This window comes from Elephas maximus, chromosome 10 (assembly GCF_024166365.1).
Source record: "Elephas maximus indicus isolate mEleMax1 chromosome 10, mEleMax1 primary haplotype, whole genome shotgun sequence".
In the NCBI taxonomy this organism is placed as follows: Eukaryota; Metazoa; Chordata; class Mammalia; order Proboscidea; family Elephantidae; genus Elephas; species Elephas maximus.
The window spans coordinates 39,460,352-39,475,724 of NC_064828.1; positions in this window are offsets into that span (position 1 = coordinate 39,460,352).

Sequence of the window (15,373 nt, forward strand, 5' to 3'; positions counted from 1 at the left end):
TCTTCTCACTCATGGATATGGTGAGTCACATCTATATGCAAGTCCTCTGTGGTTAGGCTTGTATATCTTCCCTTACTAGAATGACTGGAGATGGGAGAGCAGGTTCTTTCCCTGATATTTAATGATAAATGTTGTGTGGCCATGGTCCCTCCATAGCCCTCGTGGGACTGTATAGTCATTCTGGTTGGTGCTAGCAGTCAGTGCATCCTCTGGAGGTCAGGACAGGATGTCTCCACATCAGCTGTGAGAGAGTGGTACCCAAATGGATGAGGTAGGCCCACTGTACATGTACAAATTGGCATCTCAGTAGATGGTAGGGTATCAAGGGGTTTCAGTGCAAGTACAGGTGGCCTTCAGGAACTGTTTGGTTGTGGGGTATGTGACATTGCAGCCAGGCAGATGTTAGGGCCTTGCACCTTCTGTCACCAGTCTGGTGGCAGAAGCACATACTTCCCATAGCTGGGTAGGTAGGGCAGCATGGGGGTGGGCAGAATGGGCACAAGCCTCCAGTCGTAGGTCTGATGGTGCAGGCAAGGGGGAGGGGACCATAACACTGTTCACCAGGAGGGCAGGGGGTGGGGAGAAGGAGAGAACATGTTCTCCCAGTCTCTGGCATGGGCACTGGGGTACTACCCACAGAATGAGGCCAGTTCTCAGGTCCCAGGCCCAACCAAATAAAAAAGGGGGCCGGACCTAAATTCTGGTCGAGTGACAGATCTCTAGCTGCTACTGCATGGATCCTCCACTCATCCAGCTCCACCAGCCCAAATGACCAGGGACTGCTGCTAGCGAGTAGTTCTGTCTTTGTTTTCTGGATCCCTCTCTACTCTATCTTTACTGGATCACTAGGGCTCTCTCCCACCTTTCTGTGCCTTCCTTCCTCAGATCCAGTTCATGTTCTGCTCAACTTATTTTGCTTTGAGTTTGTACATACAGTATCTTTGTCTCCTCTCAGTGATTCCTTAAAGTTTTCTTCCTGTTCTCCTCAAATGGGAAGGCTGCTCGCTTTGTCTCAAGATGGTCACACTGCACCAGGCCAGCTGGTAGGGTGTCTACAGCCTGTAAGTCACCTCGTTCAGTGTTTTCATTCAGTTTCTCCTTCCATTTGGTGTTCAGTCTAGTTCTTCATCCTTCCATTTACTACTCTGGATTCCCAGATTGTCATCTGTATCTGTTTCATTTGGTTTCTTGATTCTTTACTGTAGAGGGACAGCATAGTATGTGTGACTAAGCCACCCTCTTGGGCCATTTCCAAGAGCTTAACCATTGCACCACCAGGGATTTTTCACCCAAACAACATACATATCTCAAATAAAAGTAGTTAAAATGTGTGACATTTTCTTTTTAAGAGCTGAAATTTAAAAAGAAAAAACAAAGCAGCTTGTAAATTCACTTCAACCTACTAAATTCCTTGCAAGTCTGCATTTTTTTCTCATAAAAAGACCTTTCCATGTGTTCTTCACTGTGCCCAGCCCATTCATCTTTACCTCCTCTCTTCTTTATTCCCTTAATTATTGCAGGCAGATTTGCTCGATCCTTTGAAAGATCCTTGATCCTTTAATACCTGCTTGAGAAGCTGGTCCACTATTAAAGAAAGAATAACTGGAACAGCACCATCATCATCCAGTTGCCACTGAGTCAATTCATACTTGATGACTTCATGTGTTTCAGAGGAGAGCTGCACTCCATAGGGTTTTCAACACCTTTCACCTTTTGGAAGTATGTTGTGAGACCTTTCTTACGAGGTACCTCTGGGTGGATTCAAACTGCCAACCTTCGGTTAGTAGCTGAGCCTTTAACTGTTCCCACCATCCAGAGAGGCCAACTATAACATAGTATGTGTTATGTTCTGTGCTACATATATAAAAATATTTGCAGAATTAAGACATACCTCCTTTTGAAAAAATATTATAACCAAGAATCGTTAGCTATGTTTTCTCCTTTCTTCATGTTATTTGTCAAAGATAAACCATCACTTGTCAATGTACAAAACACATGGTGGAAGATTCAAATCCCATGCACACTAAGTACTGTTTTAGTGCTTTGGTGGAAATTTTTATGGTTTCAGAGAAACATATATAATAAAATATGGTTAACCAGAGTATTTGAGGGAAATGATTTTAATTATTGAAACCTAAGGTTCATTTGGAAAACCTAGTGTAGTAGGGGTTAAGTGCTACAGCTGCTAACCAAGAGGTCGGCAGTTCGAATCCACCAGGTGCTCCTTGGAAACGCTAGGGAGCAGTTCTACTCTGCCCTATAGGGTCGCTATGAGTCGGAATAGACTCAATGACACTGCGGGGTTTTTTTGATTTAAGCCTCATTTAGTTAAATATTTGTCCGCCTTTCACATACATATTTTTTTGGTTTGTTTGTTTACATCTTTAAGGCAAATGTTTTGAAAATTTCTCTGTCAAGTTTTCTGGTCTGGCCTATACCTGTACAGTGATCTAGAGTGAAACATCTTTTGACCTTTCATCATCTGGTAGACTTCATGGCCCTGGATCTCAGAGATTGGGCTGAATCACACAGAAGTGAAGACATATACTGAATGCATCTTTTTAATGGTGGGGAGTATTGATTTTGTTGTCATTTGTTTGTTTTACTTTTAGCGATTGGTATTTTCCACAGAATTTTGTGTATTAGTTTTTATGTATATTTGTTTCTTCTTCACATATTTGATACTAAAAATAGTAGACATGTAGCTCACCTGTCTTTATAGAAGGAATTGAAGAATAGTACGGTAGTCTTAGGAGCCCTGGTGTTGCAGTAGTTAAGAGCTATGCCTGCTAACCAAAAGGTCGACAGTTTGAACCCACAAGCCCCTCTTTGGAAAGCCTATTGGGTAGTTTTACTCTGTCCTGTAGCGTCACTCTGAGTCAGAATCAGCTCAATGGCAGTGGGTTTACTTTCCGTTTTTGCTGTGGTAGTCGCATCCAGAATTGCTGAGAAATATCACTTAAAATAAATAGATGGTTTGCTTCATAGCTCTGTGTATTTTAAGAGATAAAATTCCACTCAATTTGAGAAATGCCTTTTATTGATTCCTAGAAGGGATATAGAAGGGATAGGTGTAGGAGGGTTTTTTGTAGACTAAAATAGATTATGCTTCTTGTTTAGAAGAGAACACTTTTGAATCAGGTAGGAATCTACCTCCAGGACCTCCTGCCTGGAGATGGTTTCATAGGACACCCAACATCTGCATCTTTGTTATGTGAGACTTTCTTAACTCCCTATGCAATGCTGACTTCTGGGTTTGAAAGCATTTTTTGGAGGTATTTGAGTCCTTTTTCATGGAAATGCTGTTTATTTACAGCCATCAGCACTAGTGCCATCACATCTCAAACTGTTTTATAACCCTTCTTTCCATGCTTTACCTTATTTTTAATTCCAACCAGTGGGATCCAGATTTCCTACTGCATTAGCACGTTGCCATCATTAGTTATTGCCTTAAAAATGAAAATAAATAAATAAAAACAATCACACAAAAGAAATAGGAAAAAGCACTTGAAAAAAAAGAAAGAAAATATTTGAGTCAAAATAAACCAGACCATCCCGAAACTTAAGTCACACAAAAATGCCAGCAGGGGTTTCCAGAGCAAATAAATTAATTTTTCTTCTTTACATGCAACAACTGATATCTTAAAAATGTCTCTAAATAGAGACAAATCCCATGGGTCTCCACCCTTATTGAAAAATTGCCCTAGTTACTTTGATATGTGGGGATGTAGGGAGCTTATCCACAGATAGATGGAGGTTTCTCTTCTGTACTAGCTCATATATGCACATGTGCTAAATGATGCGGTGCCTTATGTCAAAAGATAATAATACAAATTTAGAGCTGAGCAGAGGTGTAATTTAAATAAGCAATCAAATTTAGTATTTTTTTTAAGGAAAAGAGAGTCATTCCTCTACCCGAGAACTAGTTCATCATGAAAAATGTAGGCTTTTTTACTCTACTCACATAAACAAATTTTATCATCCGTAATAAAATATGCAGAAAATATATGATGAGAGCTGGTCCACTTTGAAAGAGCAATAAATAACCTAACATTGTGCAATTAAAAAAAAAAAAAATTAGGACAGCTCTTCAGGAAGAGGTACTTTCAATGGCATACTGCGGGGTGGGGAGACAAAAAAACTTGTTTTCTAAGGCTGCTCCACATGCTAAAGACTAATTTATTATTGCAGTATTATTTGTCTTGAATTTGAAATAGCGTGGTTGGAAAGGATTTTATACTTATCAGAAGGTTTAAATCCTTAAATTCTCAGTGCTTTGCATTTTCAATTCTTTCTATACTAAAAGGAATAAAATGTTCCAAGCTCACTCCTTATTTTTATTTCTGTTCAGAGATTTTGTAGAAGCTGTCACAAGAGGATTATCTAAACATGTGCAAAATCTAAAGCATGTATATGGATAAAGAGATATATGATTCAAGAGGAAAGAACAATATCTCCTGTATAAAAATAGTTTTTATCACTATAACTGATTCCATCCAATCATTATTATGCAGATCAAGTGGAAGCTGCTAAGTATTGTGAGTTTCTAGCATAATATAATTGAATAAACCCTTGGTCTTTGTGTTTCCAGGAAAAAGGCTGTACAACTACAGCCTTTGTCTGTTGTCCAGGGCTGGTGGGCATCTGTGGCAGCATATTTTCATTCTCTGATCAGTGAAAGCTCCATTTGGCAAATTTTCTCATGCTTTGAAATGTAAATAAAAAAGAGATTAGTTCTTTGTTAAACATCGATATGTGATACTAACAATATTGTGTGAAATGCCCCAGCTTTCTAATGAGGCACACATTTGCAAGAGTGACGTTCTACCTTGGATGTGGCAAGAACCCAGTGCAAGTTTGTGGCCAGAGCACATCACGTTTGCTGAAGTACAGGGCGAAGGAAGACAAGGGAGATCCTTGGTGAGATGGATTGGCACAATAGCTACAATGATGGACTTGAAGATGCTGGAGATTGTGAGGAAGATTCAGGACCAGACAACATTTCATTCTGTGGTACATAAGGTAACCACAAATTGAAGTTGACTAGACAGCAGTTAACAACACTATGGTTGAGTAGGCATATACCAATTTCCTGGTACAGGCTTGGTTTAAAACTGTATGCTGATTTCCTTATGAGCAAATTAGTGATCATAGGTTTTGATTTAGAAAATATTGCTACAGTGCCTTTCTGCTCAAACTAAAAAGTTGCTATAAGCAAACATGTCCTGAATCTACTTTCCAAAATGCTTACAGGTATTTAAACACTTCAATTAAGACTCCATAATGTGATAAATTCATTATATTTCTTATATTTCCCTACATGATCACCCATCATGTGCTGTTCCCAACCTGCCACTGGGATATAAAACTGTGAATAAGTCTGTTTGTAAAAATCATCTAGAAAACTGAGATGTCTTGAGATTATCAATATTAGACTTTAGGCTTCCCTTTTTAGCATAGACATAGGTCCCTGGGTGGCACAAATGGTTTGCTTTTGACTACTAATGGAAAAGATGATGGTTCAAACCTACCCAGCAGCACCACAGAAGAAAGGTTTGGTGATTTGCACCTGTAAGTATTGTAGCCAAGAAAAGCCTATGGAGCTCAGTTCTTCTGTGTAGCACATGGAGTCACCATGAGTCTCAATGGACTTGAAGGCAATGAGTTTGGTTTTTGAGTTTTTTAGAGTAGAGATAATCACATCATGGATACCAATTTTTCATAGGTCTTAAACTGCTTCTTAACTAGTTCTCACAAGTTTTTGCATTTCTTCCTCACCAGTAGGTTCAGAAAAATTTCTACATGTATCAGTTTTAAAAATACTGCAGTCCTGAATCATCCTAGCTATTTTTAAACTAACTTCTATTGCCTTTCTTTGAAATATTCACAGTAAGTAATCATCTGTATCTTTTCTACACAATGCTTCATCTTAAATCTTGGCTTTTGGTCTGACAGAGAAGCTTCCTGGAATAAGTGTTCTCTAAGCATGAATCCCCTGGAAATTTCCTTACATACAATGAATTGTAATATTGATTTCACATTATGCCAAAATCCAAGGAAGGAAAGTTCTGAATTCTCCAGTATTGAAATGTATAGATTTAGTTAAGACCTTATAAGATTCCACTATAATAAAATGTTGGAAGAAATACATATTTTTAAAAGACATTTATTAAAATATGTCAAAATTTAGTTTTTGTATTTCTTTAGTAATTTCTAAGAGGCCTAGAGACTAGTTATTAGTCTTGATTTTTATACAGAGCAATTTCTTGCACCTCTAATTCCGCATACAAAAAATACCAAGAATAAAAATTCCTATTCATTTCCATTTTGTCATTTTGTTGTAATAGGCTCAATTATCCTTAAATTTTTCCAATAAAGGAGGTTTGGGCACACTTGTTGGTCTCACTGAGGCAACAATAGAGGAGTTAGCATGAGGCAGTTATATAGCAATTAGAAGATAATGATTTTGTTCCTGTCTTCATCACTTGTTCATTTTGTCACATTGGCCATTACTCCATCTGAATCAGCCTGAGCTTTTCTGTCCACAATGCATCTTATTTAGTACAACGCACCCAGAAGATTCCCAGTAAATATTAACAGATGATAAATGGCAATTCTGGCCTCTTACCTATTGACTAAAGAATGTGCTGGGTGATTGAATAAATGAAAGGCCTTGAAATTATGGATGGGACTCTTTTTTATTCTGCCCCCCGCCCCCAGCATTACCAGCACATTTTTCTCTGTTTAATGATGAGTTGGACACAGAGGAAACATACTTAGAGACAAAGGAAATCTGTATTGTTTCTTGTTGAACTTACTACTTAAGCAATTCTGTATTCATTTTATCTGCCGTTTACTACCGTTTTTATAGGTGTATGGAAAATAACTGATATGAAGTTAAGTATATCATGACTTCTCCTATATAAGTTATCCTAAAGTTGCCTTCATCCCTTCAGCCAATGTTTGGACAGGCCCATAAAACAAACCAAGACCAAGGGGCACACCAGCCCAGGGGCAAGGACTAGAAGGCAGGAGGGGACAGGAAAGCTGGTAATAGGGAACCCAAGGTTGAGAAGGGAGAGTGTTCACATGTTGGGGGGTTGTTAACCAATGTCATAAAACAATATGTGTGCTAACTGTTTAATGAGAAACTAGTTGGTTCTGTAAACCTTCATCTAAAGTACAATTAAAAAATAAATCAATAAAGTTGCCTCTGTCCTATAGTGTTCTTGGAACTCTTGCATAAGCTTTAGTCATTTCTCTCCAGCTGTACATTAGGTGCTCTGCATCTTTTATAAATAGGTTTTTTTGTTTTTTTGCATTGCTTTGATGGCACACGTAATAGTATCCTAAGTGTCCTGAAAAGAGTAATACATCTTCCTGAAACAAGAACTGAGAACATTACTTGATAAATATTATTATGGATTGAATTGTGTCCCCCCAAAAATGTGTATCAACTTGGCTAGGTCATGATTCCCAGTATTGCGCGGTTGTCCACCATTTTGTGATCTGATGTGATTTTCTTCTGTGTTGTAAATCCTGCCTCTATGATGTCAATGAGGCAGAATTAAAGGTAGTTATGTTAATAAAGCAAGACTCAATCTATATGATTATGTTGCAACTTGAGTCAACCCCTTTTTGAGATATAAAAGAGAGAAGTGAATAGAGAGATGGAGGACCTCATACCACCAAGAAAAGTAGTGCCAGGAACAGAGTTCGTCCTTTGGATTCAGGATCCTTGCACTGAGAAGCTCCTAGACCAAGGGAAGGTTAAAGACAAGGATTTTGCCCAGAACTGATAAAGAAAGCTTTCCCCCAGAGCTTGCACCTGAATTTGGACTTCTAGCCTCCCAATCTGTGAAAGAATAAATCGTTGTTAGTTAAAACCAAATCCACTTGTGATATTTGTGTTATAGCAGCACTAGATAACTAAGACAAATGAAATTGGCTTTTTCAGAAGTAAAGTTATTTCAGAAATAAGTTGTTGAGCAAGTTCTAAGCTTACGACCTCTCTGGAATTCAGCCCATGTTTTGAAATAGCTGTACTGACTTTAGAGGTTTAAAAGATTAAAGCCCTCTCAAGTTAGTCATCTATAGAATTTTTAAAAATAGCTGTTATTTTGTTCTGTTTTATGCAAAGCAGTTCTTTCAACCTTACTTTAAACTCCTAGCTTATCAAGGTAATGGGTTTCATTTTTTAAATTTATCTTAATTCTTAACATTTTATAGGGATTTATTATTTTCACAACAATAGGGGAGAGTTATTCTTTACCAAAAGGCAGTTGCCTTGATATCTATTAAAGTAAATGTGGTATTTTGACACTATTTCTTAGTATTTAAGAAAAATTATTACTTTTTGTCTTATGTCTCTGCCTTTTTTATTTCATTTCTGTTTAATTATGCTGAAGTTTGGCATTGGCATATATTTGCTCATTTTTATGTCAGTTTTGATGTTCTTTTATTGACTACTTATACGTAGAAGTAGCACATTATAAGCAAATTCAGTGTATAGTGAAGAGGTCTCAAAATCTTCCTGGCAAGTCAATAGATAGAACTCAAAAATAGGTCTTGAACACAACAGAAACTTATCCCATTCCCCCTACATGAGAGAAAAGATTTCATTATGTATGCATGGAAGAAAGTCTCTTGTATACATTAACCCAACTTCATGACAACGGGGAATCTTTGTGGGGGTGGGAAACCAATAAAATTTTTATAAGAAAAAATAAGTACTGAGAATGTGCAATCCCTGGTTATCATCTCATGTTATAGGTGATGGCTTCAGCCATCTTCGAGTTGCAAAACACAATTTGCTACTGTAAAATCTGTCTCACCGCAAAGCTGAGCTCTTTCCAAATTGATACTGGTTATTTGTCTGCCAGGAGCTGATGCCCATCTCCACACTCAGGGCTCAAACAGTTAATGCTTAGTACTTGGGGCCAATCTGGGTGACATGAAAACTCTTGCAGCAGTATTAGCTCTTTTCTGTTGATCTATTTATCATTGTGCTTAAGTTCTAGAACGTCAGGAACACTTCAGTCGTGAATTAATTTTTTCACTGGGCTTAATGCACCCATTGAATATTTTGATGAGTCACTTGCTGTCAAGCGCATTTGTCTTTTCATCATCAGACACTTAAAAGTAATGCTGATAGATAGGCCATGGGTAAAATTATGTTCTGTTCGATGGTAGTTCTTATTTTTCTCTACTTGTACTGAAACCACTACTGCTTCAATTCTGTTTTGTCCTGAGGCCAGGTCTTTGTAAACATGTAAGTAAGACAGACAAACCGATTGACTTACAGGGTTTTCCTGGCTATCATGTATGGGCATGTAGCATGGGCATTGCATATCTTTAAGGACATTGTTCATATTTAGTCTTTGCAAAGGTTGCACTCTATAACAATATTTCATAATTAACACAAATGGGCATAGAAGCACTGGCACAGATAGATAAGAAGGACAAATGGTGTGTGATTAAATCATCATTCTAAAACTGCACAAAGTTTTCAAAGTTAAAATCAGATTTCTTGCTTGCTTACAATTGACTACATTTTCTTAATGGAATCTGATCTACAAGAGCTGGAATTAACTTAAGGCTTTCTCTGGTCCAAACGCCTTACTATATTGGCAAAAATTGAAGCCCTATTCATCATGGGGCTTGTACAATGTCACATAGTTAATGGGTGTCAACACCAGATTTAGTGGTCTGTTTTCAAACTACTATTTTAAGTCTTTTTAGCTTATTAATATGTTGACAGCCACCTCTTGCCTGAAGATTATAAGTAACATCCCAGGGAAATGACCTTACAATAATAGGGTCCTGGTTTTAGTGTCTCTTCAAAGCCATTCTGCTATAGGGATTCCTTGGTTTTGATCTTGGCTTGTTAACCTCATTAGCATTGATCCTCAACACCTGTGACTGTGGTTAGTTGGGGGCCTGGGGTGCATGACTTCTTTGTCCCAGAACCCACCACCGATAATCATTTCTCTCATGATCTAATGCGATACCTAGAGCCTGAAAGTATGCATCTGCAATCAAGTATAAATGTTGAACAGGTTATTACAAAAATGTTGTACATAGCTACACTTTATAGCATTTTATGCAACAGAGCCTCGGACAATAGTTGATGAAAAAACAAAGTTAATGTCTTTTTGTCTAGTGAGGTCAATGGTTTTTTGTTTGCTTTCCTAATGAGATGGAGGTTTACATGTTTTAAAGAACCGCTAATTGTTTCCTCTGTGCATGATTTTAGCCTTGCAAATTTGAAACGGAGGCATGGGTGAGCCCAAAGCAGATGTGTGCAGCTGGGCAAACCTTTTTTCCATTGTTCTTCCTTGGAATGATAATCCACATGCCGAGATTTCAAATGAGTTTAATACACATTTTCTTGATTAATGGAAAATGGCAGAATGTAGGAGACTGAAACAGTTCGTGCTTTGCTTGATTAATTAATAAGGGACTCTCTTTTCCCAGCTTTGACTCATTATGCTAATGAAGTGTCATCAATTAAGGCTTTCCCTTGATTATTGAATCTGTCAGGTAGTGCTCAGTAAAAACGCTGCATTCCTTTGCTATCTGGGTGGAATTGCCATTACAGCTTTTTATCAACTGCTTCTTCTATTTTTTTTTTTCTTCTATTAGCTGTTGTTTGTTCTGTTTTCTCATTGTTGTATCATTTCCTTGACCTTGAAAGAGGTGATTGTGGAAAGCTTGGAATGAATTGGAAAATGCTATCTCTAGAAGTATGGGTTGAGAAAAGGGGTTAACAGAAATATAAATACCATTCTTCATTATTAATGATGTAGTAAAAATGAGTCAAAAGAATATGTTGAGCTTTCTGAAATAAGTGTTAGACATTGTTAGATCACATAAGTAATTCAGAAATAAATTATCATTAACCATTTGTCACCTTGTTATTTTACAAAAAATTTTAGGAGAGAGGGCTTTTCCCAAAGAAAATATTCTGAGAACAACAGTACATGTTCTTTTTTTTTGCTGGTAAACTGTTCATTCTTTTACAGATATTACTATTTCAATTTGGAACAACTTAGAGGTTACAGAAATGGAGGAAAAATTGAACATGACCAATAAAGATCTCTAGGTTAGGTTTAAGAAACAAAAATATTTGTATGTCTTAGTGGCCTTTTCTCCTTCACACTGAAGATGAAGCTTCAGTTATGGACCTATCCTGTCAGCTCATGTTGCCTATTGCACCCATAACAGAAGACCTTACTTTAAGATTTCCCATCAATGAGAAACTGTTAAAGCCATTTCCAAAGGTTATAAGTACTAGAACACTTGAGTAAGTCACTCACAATCACCCATCTCACCTCCACTTTGGTAACTGATGTATTGATATATTTACTTAACTTTCTCTTTTCACTTCCCCTGGAGAAACAAAATAACTTTGTAGTTTAATGGTGCATCCTTGGTCCTAGAGAGAGATACTTTTTGTTTATTTGCTTGTTATTTATTTGTTTCTGTTTTCATTAATTATTTGGTGTCATCTGTTTAATTCATCAATGCCTCAGCTTCCTAAATTTGGAATGAAGAAGTAGTAAAAAAAAAAAAAAAAATTTGGAATGAAGAAGTAGTAGGTAACTATTATTCATAGCTACTTTCCTAGAGATTTTGGATATAAATACATGGTGACATAAATGGGATATTCTGCTACTTGCTTTTCTGGGAACAAATCTATATTATGATGCTCTGAGTTTTAAAATTAGAGGAAGACATAGATAGAACCCTTTGCTAAGTGTATTGATGCTCAGTTGTCTCTACCAGTTGTACCAAAGTTGATAACTCCTTGCAGGGAAAACTCTCTTTTTCTCTGCTTTGAGAAACAATGATTTCAGTTCAATGGAACTCTAGATGTGCTTTATCCTTAGGTCACATCTTTAACTCGTTCTCTGAGTCCCAAACCTGTAACGGTACTGAAGAAAAGTTGACTCATAAAGAGATATAAGTGTGCTGCTGAGCAGAGCAGTACCAACTGCCTCAACGTAGAACATCTGTATTACCTTCTCAGAAGGACCTTGGTGAGAAATAAATCGAAATCATTATGCATGGACAGGTGGGGGGTGGAAGGGCTTGGTGACTGACAGAAATCAGGCCTGACACTGTTGCAGTGTTGCCCTTTAGAGGACCAGCCCTAAACAGCAGATTCTCTGCATGCAACCCCACACAGAAACCAAATACATCATAGCCAGCATTCTATTTGATAGTCATACTTGCCTTTGGCTATAGGGTATTGTGAAATGGTAAAATAACCTAAAAAAGACACTGGTAGAAGTTTAAGTTATCCAGGAAAAAAAAGAAAAAAATTAAGCTCCATAAGCTGTAATGGATGCATCCATTCTCATCATCTCAATCTTCTATTTGCTTGGTTTTGTTTTGATATCAAAGTCACAATGGCTATGTAGGAGCAGATGGGCTAATAGATATTTTTTAGAATTTAATTATTTCCTTTAAGTTTTCTTTTAAAAAACGGTGAAAATATACACAGCAGAACATACACCCATGCCATTAGTTTCCTTTTTAAGCAATAACATGCTAATCTGTAGAAAACAATTTTGCAACAAAGCATGTGTGGTCATATTGTCATTGAATTTGAAGGTACCCAACTGTTACTTATAATACTGAAATATTGGTCGAGTGAAAGAAATAGAAGAGTATCATAGGTTTCGGGGTATGAGATATGAATCTGTCATTCATAACTAAAGTTGTGCTGATAGTATAACAATCTCATTGTGTCTTGCCTGATTAGAAATATAGCATAAAATAGTGTGTGCAGAGAGGCAAAGCTATATTGGTCTAATTGATTAACTTTAAATATTTATGATAAAATAGGCCTCGGGGAATGAAAGTATGAGAAGTTTGCAGGTCAACAAATAATTATAAAATCATTTGCAAATGGACAATGCTATTGCGTTTAGTTAGTAACTGACAGTTAACAGAAAGGAAATAGGACATATTCGTTTTAATAAAAATGTAGCTGAGAGCCTTCTGTGGGAGTTAGCACAGAGAAGTGGTTAAATACAGACATCCTGGAGCCAAGCAGTGCCACCCCGTATACAGGCACTGATAGTTCCCTTTCTGTACAGGAGGCCCGGGCTTGAGTCCCAGTCAATGCACCTCAGGTGTAGCCACCGCCCAATCCACCAGGGGAGGCTTGTGTGTTGCTATGGTGCTGAACAGGTTTCAGCAGGGCTTCTTTTTTTTTTTTTTCTAGACTAAGGCCAACTAGGAAGAATGTTCTGGAGATTAACTTCTGAAAATCAGCCAGTGAAACCCTATGGATCATAACAGCCCTATCCTCAACCCATGGTGGGGATGGCGCAGGAGTGGGTAGCGTTTTGTTTGGTTGTGCATCGGGGTGGCCATGAGTCAGGGGCCGACTCCATGACAACTAAAAACAACAATGGAGCCAAGTGGAATCTTAGCTCTTCCCCTTACTAACGGCGTGGATATGGGCATGAACCTTCCTATGCCTTCAATTTCTTCTTCGATAATAAAATTATTTTGTTATTGTGAGGATTAAATGACTTAATAAATGTAAAGCTCCCAGAAGCTTTTTAGAACAAATTAAATGCTTTCAAAGCATTTAGTCTTATAATATAGGGCAGTATATTATACTGTCAATTCTTACTAAATTTTATGGTCAGATAGCTGGGTTTTCATTTTCTATCTCTATGAATACCTTTATTATTATTTTTTTTGGGTGTTGGATAAGTAATGAAAGTATATTGATCCTCAATTTTTTTGTCTGTAAAATAAGTATAATAACAGACTCTAACTTATTTTGTTTTGTGAGGATTAAATAAAGTCATTTATGTGGAAAAAATAAAGGACCATAAATACCATCTGGTATATAATTAATGTTAATAAATACAATCATTATCTTCAATATTTATTTATACATAGAATACTATTCCATACCAAGAAGGTTTATTTTATTGACCAAATTCAGTATATTATAAATTCTCTTTGTTACAGACGTATAAGGAAGTAATGAAATGTTCTCCAGATTTTTTCAGTAGTAAAGATACACTGTTGAGCATCTACTTTGCAGTCTGGAGTTCTGCTTCCTCGCCACAATGTAATCCTAAATTATATTAGAAAACAGACATGACAGCCTTAATAGAAATGAATTATGTAGGTACAGAAAATCCTTCCTACTGTTAAACATATTGGTTTTCTTAAAAAAGAAAGTAATATTTGCCTTTTGACTGACATAATTAAACCTAAGTCACAGTAATCAGGAATTAAGGCTTTATTGAAACTTGAAAGTTTACTGTTTGTTTTTAACAAGTGAACATTATTCTATGAAATAGAACATAAAAGCTTCCAGCCTAATTTTAAATCCATCGTCATCCCCAAAATGTGTAAGCACAGGGACAGTGCCTTGGGGAATACATATATCCGTTCAAGTAACTGGAGGAAAAAGACTCCCCTCTCAGTTTAGAAAACGCAAAGTCACTGTTGTTCTCTTCCTTACTTTTACTTTTCTCTTCTCTCATTATATTTTAAACTTATACTTGGTTCCTCATAAATTACACAAAACTACTGTTGAGAAATTCATAAGTGAGGCAGAGACCACTACCTGTCTACCTGCCTACCCTTTCTTTCTGAGCACACAGCTAAAACTATGTATTTTCAGTTTCCTTTGGAGATTGCTGTGACCTCCTACTTGAGTTCTTTCCAGTAGAAGGTGAAAGTGGTGTGTACATCTCTAGGTCCATCCTATAAAAACTGCCCATGAGCATTGCATCATGCTTTTTCTCCCTTTCTTCTGGCGCAGATAAAAATTCCCAAGCTACTGTACCTCCAAGCTTCATCAGCGACCTGGAACTCCTCTAGGCAGTTATGAGAATGATATTTTCTTGATTTCTTGCATTATTTTAGCCATTGTTTTGGGTCTATAACTCTAAGTTACAGAGGAACTAAATTATTGAAGTTAGGTGCTGCCGTAAAAAAATAAAATGTTCTATAACATTCATTTTGCTATAAAAACAACAATGACAAATTGGGGGCTATGTAATAAAAAAAAAATAGATGGTGAGTAAATGACAGTAAGTGGCAAAGATGGAGATTTGGGCTATGCATTTTGAAAACTCTCATCTGTATCACTTGGAAGATAGTCCAAGTGCCTAGTAGACCTGTAGTTCTAGGGAAGGAGGTGAGCAGAAGCCAGAATGGTAGCAGACGTGTGACTATTATTTGCTGCACTGAACAAAGTATTACGAGAAAGAATTAAGACAAGAATTAGCTGATCTCCAGATCTTGAAGGAAATAAAGAGCCAGATATTAAAAGCATCAGAGGGTTGGAAAACCTAACTGCTCAGAATCATGAAAAATAGGAGATAAGATT